The sequence below is a fragment of the Bos grunniens genome, chromosome 8 (assembly GCF_055505025.1).
Source record: "Bos grunniens cultivar Pamir isolate PY7600 chromosome 8, Bosgru_T2T1.0, whole genome shotgun sequence".
Lineage (NCBI taxonomy): Eukaryota > Metazoa > Chordata > Mammalia > Artiodactyla > Bovidae > Bos > Bos grunniens.
In genome coordinates, this window is record NC_141172.1 from 104,584,497 (window position 1) to 104,607,826 (window position 23,330).

The following is a 23,330-nucleotide window of genomic DNA, read 5'->3' on the forward strand; positions in this document are numbered from 1 at the left end:
TATAGTTAATTCTGCATTCTAAAGCTAGAGATATATTTCTTTTTATCATTGTTATTCAAATAGATTTATTATTTGTTTTAAAATTTATTTTATTGAAGTGTAGTTGATTTTACAATCTTGTGTTAATTTCTACTGTACAGCAAAGTGATTCAGTTTTACATATATATTATATATGTATATATAATATATAATGGTGGAGAGGAAGAAATAATTATGTATATGATGTGAAATAATTATATAAATCAAGGCACAACATGGTAAAGATTAGGAACACTGAGGATGTTGGGAAGAACACAAAATTTTTGGAGAATAGAAGAAATCAGGTTCACATACAATGTTTGGGGCCTCAAAATGCTACCACTGTTCTCAAAATGTAAAAATGTCCTTAAAATTGTAAAGAATTTCTAACATCTAAATTTCTAGACTCATATTCAAATTTAAAAGTAAAATAAGGACTGGCTGAAATGTTCAAGGGCTAAAAAATTACACAGGAAGCCCAGATGCCCCAATAAAATAAGGCACCAAAATATAAACAAGAGAAGATTGGGATTCAGAAAATCATAGCTTCTATACTGAAGATAAAAGAACCCAGGATAATGATAAAGGGAATATCTAAGGTAAGAGCTGTTTAAAAAACCTGGAGAGAAGTTAGAGTTATGTTGGTGGGCTCCAGGAGGAAGACCTTTAAGGAGACAAAAAACAGATATATTAACTTACCTGTGTACATTCGGAACACGACTGAAGTGACTCAGCAGCAGCAGCATGTACATTCACACATACACACACACCCATATAGATGACTGATACATAGATATGCAGATAGTCTTTTCTTTAACAGAAATAAAGTTTCATTGTTCTGGTAGATATTTGAAGGCTTAAAAGAACTTCCTGAACAAATGGATTATTAAGACAGTTGTTAACCCAAAAAAGAAAATTTATACAAATAAAGGAAGTAATTTTGCTATACTTCATGGCTCAGCTCTGAAAACATTTTCACAGTCTAATAATATAAACACTAAAATGTTTATTTAATTAAAGGCGTGGTAGAACTATCTTGAAAAGTTAAGGGAAGGAAAATGTGTATGCTGCATGTTCGTACAAAGGAAAGGCAGTAGCCATATTATCATAGCTGATCAATAGACAATGTCTAAAGTTAAGACTAAAAATAGATATTGCATAATTTAGAAAATGGAAGCAAATACCCAAAGAAATATTTTGAAAATGTTGAAATTATGTCTTCAGGAAGTGAGACTCAGTGATAAAAAGGGGAAAGGATTGCTACTTTTTGCTAAAAGTCAGAGAATAGTATTCAACTTTTATAAAATATTTCCGTACAAATAACAAAACAGTCATGTGGATGGGGAGGAACACATAGGTAGACATGAATCAAAGGTCATGTTCTTGTCCTTGAACTGGATGCTAAGTTCAAAGTGTTGGTTATATTATCATGCTTTATAGAATACATAAAACTTACATATATTATTTCATATACATCAAAAACCTAAAAAGTATTTTAATACATAATCATTAATAAATTAAATATTTGATAAATCAGTACAACCACTATGAAAAACAGCATGGAGGCTCCTCAAAAAAAAAAAAAAAAAAAAAATATCCTGCCAGGCTCCTCTGTCTATGGAGCTCTCCAAGCAAGAATACTAGAATGGGTTGCCATTTCCTTCTCCAGGGGATCTTCCCAACCCAGGAATTGAACCTGGGTCTCCTGCATTGCAGGCAGATTCTTTACCATCTGAGCCACCAGGGAAACCCAGAATTACCATATGGTCCAGCAATTCCACTTCTGGGTATAAATCCAGATAAAACAAAAACATTAATTCAAAAGGATGTCTGCATCCCAATGTTCACAGCAGCATGATTTACAGCAGTCAAGATATGCAAGCAACCCAAGTACCCATCAGCAGAAAAATGGATAAAGGAGATTTATAGTGGAATATTACTCCATTATATAAAAATGAAATGCTGCCATTTACAGCAACATGGACGGACCTACTAAGAATATTATGCTTACTAAAATAGGTCAAAGACAAATACTACATGATAACACTTGAATGTGAAATCTAAAAAATAATGCAAATGAAGGTATATAACAAAACAGAAACAGACTCACAGTACATAGAAAACCATCTAGTGGTTACCAGAAGGGAGAGGGAAGCAAGGAGGGGCAAGTTAGGAGTGTGCAATTAAGAGGAACAACAAACTACGCTCTATAAAATAGGTAAGCAGCAAGAACGTTCTACAGAGTACAGGGAGTCATAGCCATCATCTTATAATAGCTTTTAATGGAATAAAATCTGTAAAAATGCTAAACCACCAAGCTGTACATCTCAAACTAGTATAAAGTTATTGTACATCAAAAATAATTCAATTAAAAAAAAACTTGAAACCAAAAAACCTCATCTGCATTCAATGTTGAAGTTTTCAGAAATGGGGAAATAGATTTCTGAACGTCTCTAAAGACTGTTGGCTGCAGTGTTTCCAATAAGTTTCTTTTCTTTGACTAAATACGAAGTAAATAAAACAGTCAAGTGTCTTTGTTACACAAATCTCTGGTGAACCATGGGTAAGTTAGCATGTGGTGTGTTTCAATAAAAGATGCATTGTCAGACATAAGACCATGGAGACCACTGGGCTGAGAGAAAGAAGTCTGACGGCAGCATTTTACTGACGTCTGTTCTATTACTACAGACACTTGCTCAGGGCACATTGGGTTTACATCTGCCTCTCATCCTGGAATTTACTGACAAAAACAAAGGGACACATTACCATAAATCTAAAAATTAATTGTCTACGCTTTCCAAAGGATCTGCCATTGAGCAGATCATGTGCTCACTCAGTGTTCCACTTCACTTTTTGTCTGCAAGCTCCATGCAGGTTGGGACCTTATGTCTTGTGCATTCCTGGATATGCCTGCCATTTGCCTCGCACATTGGGAGAATTAAATACATAGCAATTGAATGAATGATTGAACTATTGATGTTTTTTTGCTATTGATTAATCTGAGGTTTAGCCTATAAAAAATTGTATCAGTTCAGTTCAGTCACTCAGTCGTGTCCAACTCTTTCCGACCCCATGGACTGCAGCACGCCAGGCCTCCCTGTCCATCACCAACTCCCGGAGTTTACTCAAACTCATTGAGTCGGTGATGCCATCCAACCGTCTCATCCTCTGTCGTCCCCTTCTCCTCCTGCCTTCAATCTTTCCAAGCATCAGGGTCTTTTCAAATGAGTCAGCTCTTCGCATCAGGTGGCAAGAGTATTGGAGTTTCAGCTTCAGCATCAGTCCTTCCAATGGATATTCAAGACTGATCTCCTTCAGGATGGACTGGTTGGATCCCCTTGCAGTCCAAGGGACTCTCAAGAGTTTTCTCCAATACCATAGCCAAATCTTACACTTTTCTGCTTCTCTCTCAGATGACGTAATGACGAGAATGTAAAATTTAATGGCAGAAGACTTCAGGTCAATTCCTGGGTATGCCCTCCACCAACTGTGTCATTCTGAGCAACCCTGCATAGTTCTCTGAGCCTAAGTCCTCTCATCCATTCATCCATCATATCATGGTCATAAGACTTCTCTTGCTCTGGGGAGGGAATGAGTTAATAATTGGGTATTTTATAGACTGTAAAATAAGATATGAATGTCAGTTGTATCTATGACAAAAATCTTTCTGATATGTATTTTCTAAATATTGTAACCATTTTATTCACCTCAGTACATGTTAGTTTTCTAAATTGAATTAATAAGCAAGATATTTTGGTGCAATGCTAATAGTCTTCATGAGTTTCTGTGCATATAGATATAATGGATTATTACTCAGGCATAAAAAGGAACAATATTGTGCCATGTGCAGAGACATGGATGGACTTAGAGACTGTCACATAGAGTGAAGTAAGCCAGAAAGAGAAAAACATATATCATATATCAATGTATGTATGTGGAATCTAAAAATGTACAGATGAGCCTATTTGCAAAGCAGAAATAGAGACACAGGCATAGAAAACTTATGTATGAATACCGAGGGTAGAAGGGGGAGATGGGATGAATTGGGAGATTGGGATTGACATATGTACACTGCCATGTATAAAATAGAGAGCTAATGATAACCTACTGTATAGCACAGGGAATCCCACTCAGTGCCCTGTGGTGACCTAGATGGGAGGGAAGTCCAGAAGGGAGGGGCTGTGTGTACACATGGGGCTGATTTATTTTGCTGTATAGCAGAAACTACCACAGCACTGTAAAGCAACTATATTCCAACAAAAATTTTAAAACTAGATAAATAATAACTTCTTACACTGCACACACTGCACGTGCACACACACACACACACACACACACAAATTGTTAAAATAGGAATTGCCACAAATATTCATGTCTACCTCCTGGAGTCATAAGACCTCAAATATGTGATTCAACTATATTTTGCCCAAGGTACCATTTTCCCGCCATTTTTCTGACAAACACAGAGTTGATCAGTTCTATTATATGGTTAAGTCACTAAGATATAGGGAAACAAGAAATCATTTTTTATTTTCTTTTTTAAATCACCTGTGTTTCAGATAAGTGCATGCTCTATGAAGTTACAGATAAAAGTTCACTTTATTTAACTACTGAAGAACAAAGAAACCCCATCACCATTAAATTAAAATTATTTCATTATTAGATCTCTGTGTGCACAGATGATCTTTCTTTTAGATCAGTTAACATCTTTGCAATGCAACAAAGATCAGACCTCTATATGAATTATTTAGAAGAGAATCTGATGCAGTGAAGCAAGACAAGGTTTTGTAGCAATGCACCCTGAATTCAAATTCTGACTCAGTCATTAATTTCCATGAGCCTCAGTTTCCTTACATGCAAAGAAAAAAAAAAAAGCAAACAGATACTTGAAAGGATGACAGAAATTTTACAGAAGGTGCCTGATTGGCAATCAATTAATGTTGGTAATCAGTGTTAGTAATCATCATATTAGAGTCAGATTTTGGGCTTTTGAACCCCTCATGCTCAGATATCATTCTCCAACAATGCTTGTATTTACATACCAAGTTGGATGTGTGGAAAGCAGTGGATACTGGCTGATTCCCAAGAAGAAGAGATGTGGCTCGGATGTGCAGGTGTGGAGGCAGCGACATCCCCAGAAGGCGGGAGTGGCTGGGCTGCATCTATGTGGCTGTCACACACGCTCAGAGACCCACAGATGCCAGAACTGCGTGAAGTGCTTTACATGTGGAACAAGAAGAGAAACAAAGGCAGGCAGCAAACCAAGAGCGTCTGCTTGCTATCCCCAAACCACAGCTACGTTCAAAGCAGGGGGAAGCCTGTCAGATAGAAAGAGCTTTGTTCTCCTGAAAACTTGATGGCTTTGGACATGCATGTTTGGTATTAAAACCTAAGAAAAGCAGCCAATACCCTGCTTTTAAGCACTGCAAGATGAAGGGGGTGAGTGGGAACAAAAAAGAGAGAGAAAGAGAGAAGCAGGGAAACTCATGCAGGTCTGCGTACAGCCAACCAGGGAAGCCCCCAAATATTTCAGTAAAGTCTACTGAACTTATGCATGCTAATGTGAGTGACTGTGTTATTACAGTTACATAAACTGGAGGAAAAACTGATGCCTAAATCAATGCAGTAAGGGGAAGAGGTAGGTAGACCATCATATCAAGAGAAACTAAGTATCTCCCAGGGACTCCTATAAACCTTGGGCAGGACTTGAACTTGCACAGGCTATTTGGGAGTTGGAAGTAATTTGATCAAATCCAAGTGTACATGTGTGTACTTTTGTTGGGGGACTCTTAGTTCACCCAGAGATTATACACAGATCATAGTATCCTTATCTCTACACTACAAACAAGGCTGGAAGATGCTTAAATGACTTGTCCAAAGTCACTTAGCTAAGTATATAGGGAAGGGGGTGTTGGTATTTGAACCTGTGCCCACCTGTCCCCTAAATGGAACCCTCAGTTACCATGTCATGTAGTTTTTGTAAGATGATTCTCTCAATCATCTAGCAGGGGTTAGCTAGATGGGGGTTGCATCATAAATCACATCAGAGCTCTTGAATAAAACAAGCAAGCAAGCCCTGACTGTGCATATTCTGATTCATTAAGTTTAGGCAATATCAGGGGAATCTGTATTTTTTTTTTTCAATTTTATCAGACATTTCTAATAGGAATTCAGACTCGGGACCCAAAGATAGTCTCTTCTCTTAATATAAATGTGGGAAGCTCAGGGTCTCTGTTGGGAAGGGTCTTATGCAAAGACAAACACCAAGAACTCAACTTATTCCGAAGTCAAGGATAGAGCCTATATTTCTGGTCTCAACACTCAGTGGGAAATACTCATGAACACAAACTAAGAATCCACACAACACAGAGCCTAGAGGAATCAAGTGATCAAAAAAGTAGTTTAATGAGACACCTCTTTTTTAAAGAAACTACTAGAAAGTATAAGAATGCTTCGGTAATTTTCTAGTTACCAGTTTTGTAACATAAGAGTAGTAGCCTTATTCTGTCAAAAAAGAACACGAGGCTACAGAAGGAAATGATTTGACAAAGACTACAAGAGCAGCCCAGATAATCATGGCCCAGATAATCACAATACTGTGATCACTCACCTAGAGCCAGACACCCTGGAATGCAAAGTCAAGTGGGCCTTAGGAAGTGTCATTACGAACAAAGCTAATGGAGGTGATAGAATTCCAGCTGAGATAGTTAAAATCCTAAAAGATGATGCTGTGAAAGTGTTGCACTCAATATCTCAGCAAATGTGGAAAACTCAGCAGGGGTCACAGGACTGGAAAAGGTCAGTTTTTATTCCAATCCCAAAGAAAGGCAATGGCAAAGAATGCTCAAACTAGTACACAATTGTACTCATCTCACACACTAGCAAAATGATGCTCAAAATTATCCAAGCCAGGCTTCAACAGTATGTGAACCATGAACTTTCAGATGTTCAAGCTGGTTTTAGAAAAAGCTGAGGAACCAGAGATCAAATTGCCAACATTTGTTGGATCATCGAAAAAGCAAGAGTTCCAAAAAAATATCTGCTTCTGCTTTATTGACTATGCCAAAGTCTTTGACTGTATGGATCACAACAAACTATGGAAAATTCTTAAAGAGATTGGAATACCAGATGACCTGACCTGCCTCCTGAGAAAGTGTATGCAGGCCAAGAAGCAACAGCTAGAACTGGACATGGAACATCAGACTGGTTCCAAATCAGGAAAGGAGTATGTCAAGGCTGTATATTGTTACCGTACTTATTTAACTTATATGCAGAATACATCACGAGAAATGCTAGGCTGGATGAAGCACAAGCTGGAATCCAGATTGCTGGGAGAAATATCAATAGCCTCAGATATGCAGATGACACCAACCTTATGGCAGAAAGTGAAGAAGAACTAGAGAGCATCTTGATGAAAGTTAAAGAGGAGAGTGAAAAAGTTAGCTTAACACTCAACATTCAGAAAACTAAGACCATGGCATCTGGTCCCATCACTTCATGGCAAATAGATGGGGAATCAATGAAACAGTGGCTGACTTTATTTTTTGGGGCTCCAAAATCACTGCAGATGGTAACTGCAGCCATGAAATTAAAAGACACTTACTCCTTGGAAGAAAACTTTTGACCAACATAGACAGTATATTAAAAAACAGAGACATTACTTTGTCAACAAAGGTACATCTAGTCAAAGCTATGGTTTTTCTAGTAGTCACGTATGGATGTGAGAGTTGGACTATAAAGCAAGCTGAGCACCGAAGAATTGATGCTTTTGAACTGGGGTGTTGGAGAAGTCTCTTGAGAGTCCCTTGGACAGCAAGGAGATCCAACGAGTCCATCCTAAAGCAAATCAGTCCTGAATATGCATTGGAAGGACTCATGTTGAGGCTGAAACTCCAATACTTTGGCCTCCTGATGCAAAGAACTGACTCATTTGAAAAGACCCAGATGCTGGGAAAGATTGAAGGCGGGAGAAGGGGACGACAGAGGATGAGATGGTTGGATGGCATCACCGACTCAATGGACATGGGTTTGAGTAAACTCGGAGTTGGTGATGGACAGGGAGGCCTGGTGTGCTGCAGTCCATGGGGTCGCAAAGAGTCCGACATGACTGAGTGACTGAACTGAACTGAACAAGAGCAAACCAGGATTCTAATTCAGCTCTCTCAGCATGAAAAGAGAGACTACACACTTGATAAACAATACTCTCAATTTCAAAGTGCATGTGTATTACATGAGCTGCTCTTGAGGTTGTAAAAACAGGGTCATTTTGTGCGTAATCAGAAGGATTCCTCTGGCTCCCACTCTCACCCACAGTTTTGCAATCCCCAGTCCCTTGTAGAGTCTTGTTCAGGCATTCCTGAGGGTGGTCGAGAAGAGAACACTACTCTCTCCTTACCAGCCTTATCTGTCCTCAGGATGAAGCTAGCCTGGAAAACTATAAACCATAGTGACAATGAAAGGCAGTTCAAATGAGACAGCATGCAAGTCAAAAGAAAATCAGACCCCTGGATAAGCAAGGAGCTGAAAGTCAGAGAGGACACTGTTAGAGAAATGGGAGGAGAAACTCATTCATGACAAGCTTTACAGTCAAGTGTCCTTTATATGCTGGAGACCACACCACAGCTGTACCAATGTCTGCATAGCTGTAACTTCCCAACTGCTATGCTATTACAGCAGTGATATAATGAGAATAACAACAGAATGACTCTTCCTTCTACCCTCTTCCTTTCCTTCTTCTCTTCCGTCTTCTTCACAGAAGCAAATGCATGCCCTGCAGTTGAGGAAGAAGAGTTTCGGAGAGATGGGGTCATGGCATCATCCGCAGAGCACTGATGCTCAGAGATGCTCGTGTGAGTGTGTGTGCACGTGCAGTGGGGGGAGTGCAGGAGGGCCAAGGGAGCAGATGTGGGCAGGTGAAGATGAAACCAGGATGGTGGGGAGATTGCTTACATGAAGCAAATGACTGAGCAAACGAGTAGATATTTTGAGAATAATGACATCCAGTTTTCTCAATGTTGAAAAAATGATTTAGAAACATAAATAGGGTGAAATCTAGAAAGAAGCCTGAGGTATTAGAATTAGATGTTGTTCTAGTTACATGCCAAACCTTCCTGAAATTGAGTTGCATATGGCAATCGCGTTTTCTATTCGCAGGTCCTGTGGGTCAGGAATCCCGGCAAACACAAGAGGGCACAGAACGGCCTGGCTCCCTGGTGTCTGGGGCCTCCGCAGGGGGTGGCCTGGGCACAGTGTGCTGCAGTCATCTGGGGTCTCCAGGGTGGCTGAGCTTCTCCCATGCTAGCCCAGGACTTCTGTGCAAGCATTCTGGTGAACAAGGCAGAACCTGCATGGTTTTTTCTGCACTGGCCTCAGAAATCACATAGCATCATTTCTGCCATAACCATGGAATTATATACGAGTCAGAGGTTAACCCAGACTCAAATGAAGGGGACATGCATTTTCTCTTTGGTGGAAAGAGCGACAAGAAATTTGTGGGTATTCAGAAACACCTAGAGGATCGCCATGAACTCATGTAGGTATGCATATGCATATTTAAGCATATATGTAGGCACGTGTATGGGCTTCCCTGGTGGCTCAGTGCTAAAGAACCCACCTGCAACACAGGGGACACAGCTTTCCCCAGGTCGGAAGGACCCCCTGGAAGAGGAAATGGTAACCCACTCCAGTATTCTTGCCTGGAGAATCCCATCTCTATCTTGCCATGGATAGAGCAGCCTGGCAGGCTACTGTCCATAGGGTTGTAAAGAGTCAGACATGACTGAAATGACAGCATGTACACATGTGTATACTTAGTGTATAGATACACACACATTCATGCATGTGTATATATGTATTCATACATATAATGACATGCATATGTATTTCCCTACCTCTGTCAGTCAAGAGTTCATTGAGCAATGCCAGAAAAATAATGATGAACACACGGAATACCCAGATGATCTTGGCTTCTAAATATCTTACTTCACAAGAAGGAATGATGATGCTTCCAGAACTAAGAAAGGAAAAGCGATGATTGTAGGTTATCTTGTTTTGCCATAAAGCAAGGAAAGGTTGAAAGAATACAAGGCATGTCAAATAGATACAGGAATCAGCTAGTAGTTGCTCCCAACGACCAAAGATGGGACAATTTAAGCATCAAAATAGATAGTGATAGTGACATGTAACAAATCAGGAAAGTAACTGGTATTCATGAGCCCATACTTGATATAAACAAAAATATAAATAAACAGGGTGAGGGGATATTTATTCCTTGAGAAAAACTGAAAGTGAAAGTTGCTCAGTCATGTCCAACTCTTTGCGATCCTATGGAATTCTCCAGGCCAGAATACTGGAGTGGGTAGCCTTTTCCTTCTCCAGGGGATCTTCCCAACCCAGGGACTGAGCCCAGGTCTGCTCACATTGCCAGCAGATTCTTCACCAGCTGAGCCACAAGGGAATTCCTTGAGAAAGATGCCAACTGATACATGTAGAAGGAATAATGGAAATAGAAAAATCACTGCTTGGCTATCATCACATTCTGGATTGATTTAGGCAGAAGTTATTTGTCTCAGATGGTACAGAGTCTCCCTGCAATGTAGGAGACCCAAGTTTGATCCCTGAGTCAGGAAGATGCATCCCCTGGAGAAGGGCATTACCCACTCCAGTATTCTTGCCTGGAGAGCTCCGTGGACAGAGGAGTCTGGCTGGCTACAGCCCATGGGATCGCAAAGAGTTGGTCACAAGTGACTAACACTTTCACTTTCTATCGATGGATGCTAAGGCAGCGGGTGGGGTTCCGGAAAACAAGATGCCAGAGTAATCTCTGAATACCTACCCCTGGAAGACTCATCAGAAACAGAGGGAAAATGGTGACCTCACTGTAGGGCAGTCTGGCAGTTAGCACTGTGCCCAGGTGATCCTCATTATGACCACTGGTGGGACCAGTCAATATCATGTGTCTCCTGACATGAGTCACTGAGAAGAAAAGAATGCAAGGTCTCTGCTGCTTCTGTCTAGAAAGCATGGCCCATGTTAGGTTGTAAGGAAATAACGGACTCTGGTTGAGGTTTGTCCTACAAATTGAACAGATTGTGCTCTTAAAAACTGTTAGAGAAAGGACAGAGAAAGTCCAAACCACTGTTCCAGGCTGAAGGAGAGTGATGAGAGCTGTTAACTAAAACAATGAATTTCTGAAGAAGCTCCTTGGCCAGGAGAACAAATTGGACACTGTTGAGACTGTGGCGAAATCTGCATGGGGTATGGATAATAGATTGGATGGTAGGGCCATGTCAAGATTGATTTTCCGATTTGGAGAGTTGTGTGGCAACGCAAGAGTCTGTCTTTGCCTGGGTGGTATACATACTGGAGGGGAGAAGGCGATGGCGCCCACTCCAGTGCTCTTGCCTGGAAAATCCCATGGGTGGAGGAGCCTGGTAGGCTGCAGTCCATGTGGTCGCGAAGAGTTGGACCTGACTGAGCGACTTCACTTTCACTTTTCATTTTCATGCATTGGAGAAGGAAATGGCAACCCACTCCAGTGTTCTTGCCTGGAGAATCCCAGGGACGGGGGAGCCTGGTGGGCTGCTGTCTATGGGGTTGCACAGAGTCAGACATGATTGAAGCGACTTAGCAGCAGCAGCAGCATACATACTGGAGAATTAAGGAGTCACGGGAGGGGGTTATACCTGCTATTGCTCTCAGATGGTTCAGAAAAACTAATGACAATGGGTATGAGGAAAGAAGAGAGAGCAAAGGAGGAGAATCCATGGGTTGAATGACGTTCCCCTTTCTAAATTCACATGTTGAAGTCCTGTGCCCCAGAACCTCATAATGTGACCTTATTTTAAGATAAGGTCTTTAAAGAGATAATGAAATTAAAGGGAGGTCATTAGGGTGGGCCTTACATCAATATGACTGATGTCTTTACAAGAAGAGGAAATCTGGACACAGACAGACACACAGAAGGAAGAAGTGTAAAGAGACAAAAGGAGACCACCGTCTGTAAGCCAAGGAGAGAGAGACTTGGAACAGATCCTTCTTTCACAAGCCCTCAGAAGGAATTTACCCTGGATACACTTTGGTTTCAGATTTTAGACTTGATCTTTGACTCTCCAGAGCTGAGACAGTAAACTTCTATTGTTTAAGCCATCCAGTCTGTGGTACTTCGTTTTAGTACCCCTAGCAAATCAACACTATGTGAAAAGGATACAGATCTTCTTCATAATGTTGTTTGCAACTTTCCTGTTTAAGTTCGAAATTACTGTACACTATTATTGAAATAGTGAGAAGGTATCATTTTACATGTGATCACCTAGCACTATTTTCACATGTGCTCTTTCCTTTGATCTTCAGTACACCTCAAGTGGGGTAGCGATTATTAATTGATCATTAATTATTCATTGATCCCTTTCATGGTGCAGTAGGCTCTGAGTAAGTTGCAAAGGGATTTTTATAGTTAACAACTAATGGAGAAAAATGAAGCTTAATGAAGTATCCTCTGAGCTTCTAATGTTGACAGTAGGAGAAGCTACTAGTTAATACATGTTAAACTTTTAATGAAGTAATCAGAAGAAGAAGGGCAATAAGAAAGTTTCCTTTACAGATTTACAGATTGCCCTAAACTCCGTTTTTTTAAAGAAAAGACTTGGAGGAAGGATAGAAGAGAAGAGGAGAGAGAGAAGCAGAAAACAGGGAAAGGGTGAAGGGGAGAGAGGAGTAGTGATTATCACCGGCTGTTTTTGGCCCTCACCTGGAAGCTGATGAGCAGGCAGATGGGAGACAAAGAGCAGCATCCTCTCCTCGCAGGTAGAGATGGTCCCTTTCTAGTCTCTCCTGGTTCATAAAATCTCCACAGTGTCCCCTGCCAAGTGGTATTGTTATAAAATGCTATTTTTTTTTCTCTACTATAACCGGAGGCATTCTAGCCTCTTCAGGTCCTTGGTTATAGAATCTTGGGTAAAGACAGAACCATGATCCTGTAAAAACACACTCATGGGCTTCCTGGGAAGTCCAGTGGCTAAGACTCAGTGCTCTCAATGCAAAGGGCTTAGGTCAGATCCCTGGTCAGGGAAGTAGATCCCACAGGCTGCAACGAAGACCCAGCACATACAAATAAATAAAAATAGACATTTAGAAAGTACGTAGTCATATGAAGTCATTCCTCTGCTCAAACCCCACTGGTGACTCTCAGTAAAATCCAGTGTCCGTCCCAAAATGAGCATCGCCCTACCTAATCTGTCCATTTGTCACCTCCCACACTGCATCCCCTCAGTCCAGCCTCCAGAAACTCCTCAAGGTACCTCAAACTCACCAAGGTGGCTCCAGTACTGGTGCTGTGTAGAGTAGGTCCCCCTTCTCTGCAGTTTCACGTTCCTTGGTTTCAGTTACCATGCTTTGAAAACATTAAATGGAAAATTCCAGAAATAAACCATTGCTAATTTTTAATTTCATGGATGTTCTGAGTGGCGTGATGAAATCTCGCGAGGTTCTACCAGTGACATGACTCCTCCCTTTCCTCAGCAACCCCCATGCCTTAGTTACTTAGTAGCCCTCTCAGTTATCAGATGGACTCCCATGGTATCACCGTGCTTGTGTTCAAGGAACCTTTCTTTTGCTCGGTAGTGTCCCAAAGTGCAAGAGGAGTGATGCTGGCAATTCAGATTTGCCAAAGAGGAGCCACAGAGTGCTTCCATTAGGTGAAAAGATGAAAGTTCTTGACTTAATAAGGAAAGAAAAACGTCATATGCTGAGGTTGCTAAGCTCTACCATTAGGGCAGACCTTCTATTTGTGAAATGGTGAAGAAGAGAAAAGAAACCACCTGAAGCAGCTGATTCTCCTGCCATTATCATCAGAAGGTCAATAGCAGCCCATATCATTCATCTCAGCTCATCACTGAGGCTTTTTATCTCCTCTCATCATCACCAGAAGGGTGAGTGCTGTGTTTTGAAAGAGAGACCACATTCACATAGCTTTTATCACAGTGTACTGCTACAGGTGTCTATTTTATTACTAGTTATTGTTGTTGATCTGTTACTGTGCTTAATTTATAAATTAAACTTTACCATAGGTATGTATGTATAGAAGGAAACGATATATTTAGGGTTTGTTGCTATCTGAGATTTCAGGCACCCGCTGGAGGTCTTGGACCATATCCCCCTGTGAATTAGAGCCGGGGGGCTACTCTACTCACTGTTGCCTCTGTCTCCAGTGTGCTGTCTTGAAATGCCCAGAAACCTGGTCCCCTTACTTCCTCTGATCTTTACTAGAAAGTCACCTGCATGGCCAACTCTTTAAAATTTAAAAGCTACCCAAAATGCCCCATTCACCTTTCCCTACTTGGTTACTGTCCTTAGAGCTTGTCACTGTGTAACATTCCGTGGTTTTTACTATTTGGCTTTCGTTTATACATTGCTTATCTTTTTCACTGGAACATCTCTTCCACAGGGACAGAGAGTTTTGTTTTATTTACTGTTGTATCCTTAGCACATAGAGTGGTATTTGGCTCAACAAATACTTTTTGAGTGAATAACTGGGGTTACTTGACCACCCTGTGTCCCAGTTACACTATCAAAACCAGTATAATAAGTGTTATATGCTGCTGAGGATGTGGAGAAACCACTCACTCATATACCGCTGGTGAAAGTCTGAAATGACACAGCCACTCTGGAAAACCATTTGGCAGTGTCTTATTAAAGTAAATACGCAGTTATCATATGACCCAGCAACTGTACCTTTGGGCATTTATCCTTGAGAATGAAGAGTTCTGTTCCCATTGAAAAAAAAGTACATAGTTATTCTTAACAGCTGTGGTACATCCATACTATGGAATATGACTCAGCAATGAAAACAAATATAATTGTTGATACAACTTTGGTAAATCTTGAAGTAAAAATCAAACAAGCAAAAGAAAACACACACACACACACACACACAGCAAAAAACAAATCCCAACAGGCTATATACTGTATGATTCCATGTATACAATATTCTCAAATGGTAAATGTAAAGAGATGAAGGGATTTCCAGGGATTAGGGATGAAGATGGTGTTGGAGGAAGAGAGGTAAATGTGTTTATTACAAGATAATATAATGGGAAAAAATAGCTATAGAAGGAACACGTGGTGATCAAATTGCTGTTTGACTGTGGTGGTATATATGCAAACCTACACTTGTGATAAAATTATACACATCTAAATACACACACGCTGTTACCTTTTGAGTTGGCTCCCATCAAATGTCCTCCTGCAGGTGTTGCTTGCGCCAGTAGAGTGAGATGGAGTTTGGTTCAAAAACAAAGTTCTTTGATTGAACTCAGGTGCCAGCTCCTGCAATAGAGTCCATGCTCTCGGTGATAGGGTGCAGGTGGAGCTGCTTTATAGTGATCAGCTTTATTAGGATCAGCCTGTAGGAGTCTCCTAAGCGGGGAGGGACGGAGTTCCGCCCCTTGCGCTCATTAACTCTGGTCCAAGCACAGGGCAGAGGCCACTGCATGCAGCATCCTATGAGCAAATGAAACTAGACGAAGCACAGAGGAAAAGGAAAAAAAAAGTTAGATTTAATTTTATTACCTGGAATCTATTTTTATTTTGCCGGGAATTGTGAATGGGCTTTGCTGGTAACAAAATGTATCACTGTCAATTTCTCGATTGTGATATTGCAAGATACTACCATTGTGGGAGACTAGGTAAACAGAACACGGGAATCAGTCTGCATTATTTCTTACCAGTGTCTGTGAGTCTACAGTTTTCTCAAAAGAAGAAAGAGTGTTTGAAACACTGCAATATTTTTAATTCTGGAAATGTGCATTGAGAGCTCAGTATGTATGTGCATCACCTCTGCAGGGTAGTTGTAGACATTAAATGGATACATACACATACATGTGTCTATGTGTGTAAATAATGCGTTGAAAGTCTGCTCAGGGCCTTTCTTGGTGGTCCAGTGGCTAAGACTCCATGCTCCCAAAACAGAGGACCCAGGTTCGATTCCTGGTCAGGGAGCTAGATTCTGCATGCTGCGACTACAACCTGGCACAGCCAAATAAACAAAAATAAATATTTTTTAAAAATTCTGCTCAGCATATAATAAACCCTCGGTACATTTCAGCTGCTGTTGTTCCAATCCTTGAAGGCAGAGCTTGGGTTCAATTAATCTGATTCCCAGGACTTGTATTATTGTTGATGCAAATTTCTAGCACCTGTCAAGGTAAACTGACTAACTGGCTTATCTAATCCCTTGTACCAGGGTCAGTAAGACCTCTCTGTGGAGTCCAGCATAATCAAGAGCCCTAACCAGAAAGACGATAGGACTACCTAGACTCCACCTCCCAGCACTGCTAATTTATTATAAGCCCATCTCCTTCAGTAAGTCTTTGTTTCGTCATTTGTGAGAGGAGGAATTGGAATGACATTATTTCTAACTCTTAAATGTACATCATTCCATGTTTTATAATACACAGAGAATTATTCTTTTTATTTAAACATTTTGTATCAGAGTATAGCTGGTGATAGTCAGGTAAACAGCAAAGAGACTCAGCCATACATATATCCATTCTCCTCCAAACTCCCTCCCATCCAAGCTTCCACATAACATTGAGCAGAGTTCCCTGTGCTATTCAGTAGGTCCTTGAAACTTGAGCTTTGGGCCAGGAGTCCAAAGGGAGTTATATACTGACTCCAAAATTCCAGTCTCCAGTTGCACTTCAGTGAAGTAGACTCTTCTCTTTCTGGCCCCCATTAAAGCACAGTTATTAGCAGCTGTTTTTCAGAAACTTTATAGGTCTTTGAAGTATGTGGTAGTCAGAATATCTGCAGATGATAGCAAGCCAAGATTTTTGAAACCTATAGGGGATAAGAAATTGTAGAAACTTAAGCCGTAATTATGGTATTAATCACTGGCATTGCATCATTATCCTCCAAAGCCGAGGGGAATTATACTTGCTACATTTAAAAACAATAAAGGCATGTTGGGATTTAGGAAAGTACAAAAAAGGCTTCAGAAAAAATACCAGTTTGTTTATTTTATCTAATATTTGCAATACAACCTGATGCATTTCTGTAGTGTTTTGGGGGGGACTCCTGTGTAATTTTTCATGCTAAAAGTTAGCCAATAGCTGACAGATGTTTTACTCAGGTTTTAACATTGCAATGAGCATTGTATGGATCATTCTTGCCTGTTCTGTTACCCAGAGTATCTGGAATGTCTAACCCCTTCAGAGTTGGAACTGCTTATATTTTAGTCTCAATTTGGGATTCCTTGAATATTAAATTAAGTGCTTATTAAACACCTTGTGTGAACTTACCCTTGCAGAAACACTATGAACTAATTACAATGAAATATGCACGTTTCTCTATTAATAGTAAATACAATTTGTTGAGGAACTACTAAAGGCTCACATTATATGCATATTAACTCATCTAATTCTCATAACTCTATCAAAAGCACATTAGTAACTCCAGTTTACAAAGAAAGCATACCAGGTCAGAGACTTTATGTTAATAAAATCTTAAGTATTTTTTCCAATGTGATAGGCTGTTGCAATCAAATTTTTTAATTCAAGTCAAAATAAATGTATGGATGCTGGCACTGAAATTACAATGACAAGAAATAGAAATCAACTATGGTTAGAGTAATTGAAGAAAATAGAAAAAGTATTTTCAAAGTGCTGAAAAAATTTGGTTAAGTTGTATTTCCAGCAAAACCATCCTTTAAGAATCTGGCTGAAATAGAGACATTTTTATATAAACAATGAATAGATTATGAATAAATTCTCATAAAATAAACTTGGAAAGGATGTACATGTGGGAAAAAAATAAATCCAGTAATAAGGTTCATAATGTAAAGGAACAGCAAATGTTTGAGCTTGTCCAAACAAACACTGAGTATCTGAAAAACAATAGTGTTTAATTTGAGTTTAAAAAGCAAAAACCATCCATGATGCAACTTAAATACCAGCAACAATAACACATACTGGGGAGGAGTGGGAAGAGTAAAAGTATTCTGAAGTCCATTGTACTGTTCATCATTGGAATGAAAATAGGTGTTAACTGAGGACTTAGTGTTAATTGTTTGTAATTATTAGCATAACCACTAAAATGCTAGAAAGAGGAGATTGATTAGAGCACATGTTTAAGTCTACAAAATAAAGAAAAACCATGCCAAAAAAAAAAAAAAAAAAAAATCTACCAAAACAGGAGAAAAGGATTCTCAGGCCAGGGTAAGACAAAAGTATGCTTCGTTATCAATGGAAACCTACTGAGAAGAACTTGATCCATTCAAGAGCCAGTCATTGAAGATAGCATACTGACAGACAGACCTCCCTTTGCAGGAATTCTGTACAGTGGAGCCTCCAAGCCCTCTTCACTGAGGACCAGTTCTTAAGAATATAAACATTGTAAATCTTCGAGTTAAAACTTGCCAGAGATATCCACCTACGTTAGTCGTTCTCAAATGCAGGACTCAAGATTATACTTCCAAGCATACTGACTCAGTAGGTGTGTTTTTATTAGAAATACCAAGAGATACTATAAAAATGTGGAAGACTTGAAGGCCACATGTGATAGTCACTATCTGACATGAGAATACCAAAATCCCCTTGGCAGTAAGATTTATCAATACAAACTGAGAATGAGATGCTTGGTTTATATCTCAATCTCTGGCAGAATTTGAGAAGAGGAAAAAAAAAAAGTATACATTCATTTGAATAAGACATTACTCTTCACAATGGAAAAAAATAAAAAGATTTCTTAAGCTTTAAACAACAGATCTTGGTATATTTCCTAACTAACGTCTGTGAGTCTCATACTTCATGGGAGGCAGCCCATGTGGTCTCACCTGGTAAGACCAGCTAGCTCAGAGTTCCTGCTATTTTTCTCATTTCAGAAGAACTAGATAGGAAAAGAGGTTTTGCTAATAAGCCCAGGCCAACTTGCTGAAGATCCCTCAAATCCCTATCTCAGAAGATAAAGAAAAGTCAAACCTCAGACAGAACTAAACTCTTCTTGAGGTCAGAGTACAGTTCAGAATTTATGACTGTGATTCAGGCAGGTAAATCAAACCCTTCTGAGCACTAATTCCTACAAAATGAACTTTTTTTCTAGTGGAAACATTGACTTAAATATGTTCTTGTACATATTCCTTTGATCAATCACATATTCATTTTCATATCCACTTCTTCTCCTTAGTCATATTTATTCATTCACATATTCCTTTATCAACTTTCTTACAATTTATCAACTTAGTCATTAACTCATTCAAGACTCTCTCAATCTCTTGATCATTTACATATTCACTTAATTGTTTTTTTTTTTAATTGGAGTGTAATTGACTTGCAAGGTTGTGTTACTTTCTGCTGTACGACAATGTGAATCAATTATATGTATATGTATATCCTCTCCCTCTTGAGCCTGCCTCTCACCACCTGCCCATCCCACCCCTCTAGGTCGTCACAGAGCACTGAGCTAAGCAGCAGCTTCCCACTGGCTATTTTTCTGCATGGCAGTGCCGTAGAGCTGTCCATGCTACTCTCCCAGTTGATCCCACCCTCTCCTTCCCTTGCTGTGTCCTCAAGTCCATTCTCAACGTCTGTGTCTCTAGCCCTGCCGTGCCAATAGGTTCATCAAGACCATTTTTCTAAGTTCTATCAGTTCAGTCGCTCAGTATATGTGTTCGTATATGGCATTGTTTTTCTTTTTCTGACTTCACCCTGTATGACAGACTCTAGGTCCATCCATATTACTATAAATAATCCAGTTTAGTTTTCTCAGTCTTTGAATCTCTAAGTCATGCGTTTTTGTTCACTCATCCTTTAATTCATTTATTCATTCATTTAACACACACACACACATAATATCTTCATACAAGTCTCCTCTCTGCTAGAGGCATAGGCCAAAATTGGCGGTGCACCCAGGACTCCCTCTCAAGCTTTGAATTAGTCCCTTTGACTTTCTCTTTTCAAGATCCCCATCTATGAGGACTTTGGACAGTCCATTCTGCAGCTATAGGTCCTTCGTTCATACACAGGGATAACATTTTTATCTGCTTCTAGGTGCCAATCAGGCCAGACTTGTATCAAAATCCTGTTTCTTTACATCAGGCCTCAGTCATCCCAGAAGTTTCAACCTAGCTTTAAGGCCCTAGAAAAGGAAAACCTCAGGCCTTTCATTCCTATGTAGGGAAAACCCTACGTAGTAATTCACAGTAGTTCACTGCTGTGAATTACCACCCTGTGAGTCCCTACTACTCATATAAATCAGTTCACTCCTGACATTGCTCATCACTAAATGAGTGGAAACTTTTCCCACACCAAGCAATTCTCTGTAACACCAGCTGGGTGTCCTAAAACTTAATTCAGTTCTGACATTATTTACCTGGTGATAGCTTCAGATTCCACAAGTTAGGGGCTCAGTCCCACAAGACTGCCTCCCCCAACAGGCACTCACTACAGACGCCAGCTGCAAGCCCAGTTTACCACCTGTGCTTCTGACACATGAGCTGTAGGTGGGAGTTTCCATTAGATTAAATTTACTAGAGCAGCTCACAGAACTCCAAGAGACACATATGTTTTCCAGTTTATTAAAGGAGATGATAAAGGTTACAGAGGAAAAGCTAGATGAAGACATACACAATGTGAGGGCCAGGAGGGCCCCCCATGCAGGAGCTTCAGTCGCCGTGAAGGTGTATGCATTGTCCAACTCCCAAGCTCTCTGAACCTTGTCTTTTGGTTTTTGATGAATGTTGGATTACAGAGGCATGATTGATTAGCTCCTTGGCCATTGGTGATTGATTCAACCTCCAGTCTCTTCCTTCTCCTTAGAGACTGAGGGGTAGAAGGTACTAAAGCTTCAACCCTCTAACTTGGGTTGGTTCTCCTGGCAACCAGGACCCTTCCTCAGGTTACCTGAGGTATTTTGGAAAGTCATTAACATAACAAAATAAACCTTGATGGCTCTTAACACAGGAAAGTCTAAGGGTTTTAGGATTCTGGACCAATAAAAGGTATAAGACCAGATATATCTATTTCTTATAAATCACAATATCACAGGTTCACAAGGTTCTTGCTCCTGCCTCAAATGAGTGGTATCGATCATGACCTCGGTGGAGGCTGTGTAGTCCTGAGTTCTGGTAATTGATCTATGTCAAAAGAAGAATGTTTACCCTAACTCACTCTTCTCTGATTATAATTATATTATAGTCCAACACAAATGACCATTGACTTGGTTAAAGTCAAGAACTATATTTTCAAAACACAAAATATTTTATTTTCTTAATAACACATACAACTGGTGATTGTTTAATATTTGTTTTTATTGCTAAGGAGTGTCCGGAGGGGTAAATTTCTTCTCTGCCCTTCTTGGTTCTTTGGCTGGATTAATTAAATTGACACAAGACAGATTAACAGAAAAAAGCTAGTTCAATTTGTATGTATGGAGGTGACATAGAAATAGGACCTACAAAGTGACCAAAGCAGACTATTCATATAAATGATCTTAACAATTATTTGTTAAGATTTAACAAAACATAGGAGTTTGTGCTTTGGGTTGCAAACTAATGAGGGAGTAACAAAGTTTGTTATACAGGTTTCTTAGCCTTGAATTCCCTATCTCTGGTGATAAGGATGTTAGTGTAGGGAGGGTACCTTCAACATGGAAGATTTATTTCCTGCTTTCAGGGGAAAGAAGAGGGCCGGAGTATTGTTGCTGCGCTGCTGTTTTATTAATAAAACATGTTGCCCCACACCAGCTGTGACTTCAGTGCAAAATAATATGCCAGTGTGGTATATCTTGGGGTAGGCTGTCCTGACCCCTAGCAAGAGTGAGTTCTATGATGATCACAACTTTGATGGTGCTGTTCATTGATGTATCCCTAGCCACTGGCCTAGCTTTTGGCAAAATGTATATTTTTAACAGAAATAAGAGCAGCATGCATTGTGACTGAGTAGATGCAAAGGGTCTAGAGAGAGAGGATGTGGAATAAATTGGGCATTTGAGGGGTGGGAGTGATGAGGAAGATGGCACACAGGACAGAACTTCCAACTGTGCTTTGAACATAAGTAGGGGCTTCCCTGGTAACCCAGACGGTAAGCTGCAGTGCGGGAGACCCAGGTTCAATCCCTGGGTTGGAAAGATCCCCTGAAGAAGGGGATGGCTACCCACTGCAGTATTCTTGTCTGGAGAATTCCATGGAGCCTGGTGAGATATAGTCCACGGGGTCGCAAAGAGTCGGACACCACGAAGCGACTCTCACTTTCCACTTGTTTTTTCCCCAGGAGTTTGGCAGGCCCTTGTGTGTGGGAGGTGGTGGTGGTGGTGGCGGCTTTTGGCAAAGGAAACTGCATTTTCAATGATGTGGAAGTGAAACAGAAGAGAAGATCACTGTGGTTGAATCATAGTGTACAGGGCAATGGGAGTGGGAATCAGGAAACCATGGGTAAATGAGGCTAGGAAGACAGGCAGAGACTAGATCATACAACGGGCAATCCATGCGAAGGATCTGGGACTTAATTATGAGGGCAAAGGGGTGCCAAAGACCTGACCTAAGCTGTTGCTACCACTCCTGCACTATTTTTGTTGCCTCCTCGATCTTACTCCCTGGAGGAGGAAATGACAGAGTCTACTCCAGTATTCTCGCCTGGAAAATGCCATGAACAGAGGAGGCTGGCAGAGTACAGTCCGTGGGGTCACAGAGTCGGACGCGACTGAGCATAGCTCATACAGCAGATCTTTCTCACCAGTCTGCGTTTCCCACTATTTTTTTTAAAGTAAGCATTCTGAATGTCTTCTTTCCTGTTTAATATTTTCCAATAGCTGCCTGTTCCCTAGAAGATCAAGTCTAAACTCCATAACATTCCATGTTTCACAGTGATGTCTCAAGTGGCTTCTCCAGAAGAATTTTCTCCATCATTTGATTACTGCATTTTCATAAAGCCCATCAAGTCAGCTAATTAAGAGCCCCTTTCTTACTGTCTGGGCTTCCCAGTGGGGGCTAGTGGTAATGAACCTGCCTGCCAATGTAGGAGACATAAGAAACCTGGGTTTGATCCCTGGGTTGGGAAGATCCCCTGGAGGAGGAAATGGCAACCCCATTTCCTAGAGAATCCCATGGGCAGAAGAGCCTGGTGGGTTACAGTCCATGGGGTTGCAAAGAGTCAGACAGGACTGAAGAGACTTAGTGCTAGCACTCCTTACTGCCTGCCACAGGAAAGGGCCACCTCCTCATTGATGCTATTTGTGTATCCTGCCCATATGTCTCTTGTTATGCTTATTTTACTGTCTTTATTCATTTGTGTGCATGTCTTTTTTTATCTACTAATTCTGTC

The 23,330-nt window shown here is 40.4% G+C and overlaps 2 long non-coding RNA genes across 10 annotated transcripts in view; one reads left to right on the forward strand and one right to left on the reverse strand.

Annotated features, from left to right (window-relative positions):
- Window positions 1–2,280: 2,280 nt before the first annotated feature.
- LOC147367868 (uncharacterized) lies at window positions 2,281–16,163 on the reverse strand. Of its 9 annotated transcripts, none has more exons than XR_015168757.1 (6): window positions 15,889–16,163; window positions 15,230–15,532; window positions 13,328–13,408; window positions 12,767–12,877; window positions 5,061–5,236; window positions 2,281–3,598 (listed from the first exon to the last, which is right to left on the reverse strand). It is a non-coding gene; the product is annotated as an uncharacterized LOC147367868 (long non-coding RNA). The 9 variants fall into 9 exon arrangements; XR_015168758.1 differs by adding an exon at window positions 13,549–13,953 and having other exon boundaries at window positions 15,230–16,023; XR_015168759.1 differs by adding an exon at window positions 13,836–13,953 and having other exon boundaries at window positions 15,230–16,003.
- The window catches only part of LOC147367869 (uncharacterized), a 62,265-nt gene continuing 52,744 nt past the window's right edge, over window positions 13,810–23,330 (forward strand). The window contains exon 1 of the long non-coding RNA XR_015168764.1: window positions 13,810–13,946. This is a non-coding gene — a long non-coding RNA (uncharacterized LOC147367869). The remainder of the gene's footprint in view (window positions 13,947–23,330) is intronic.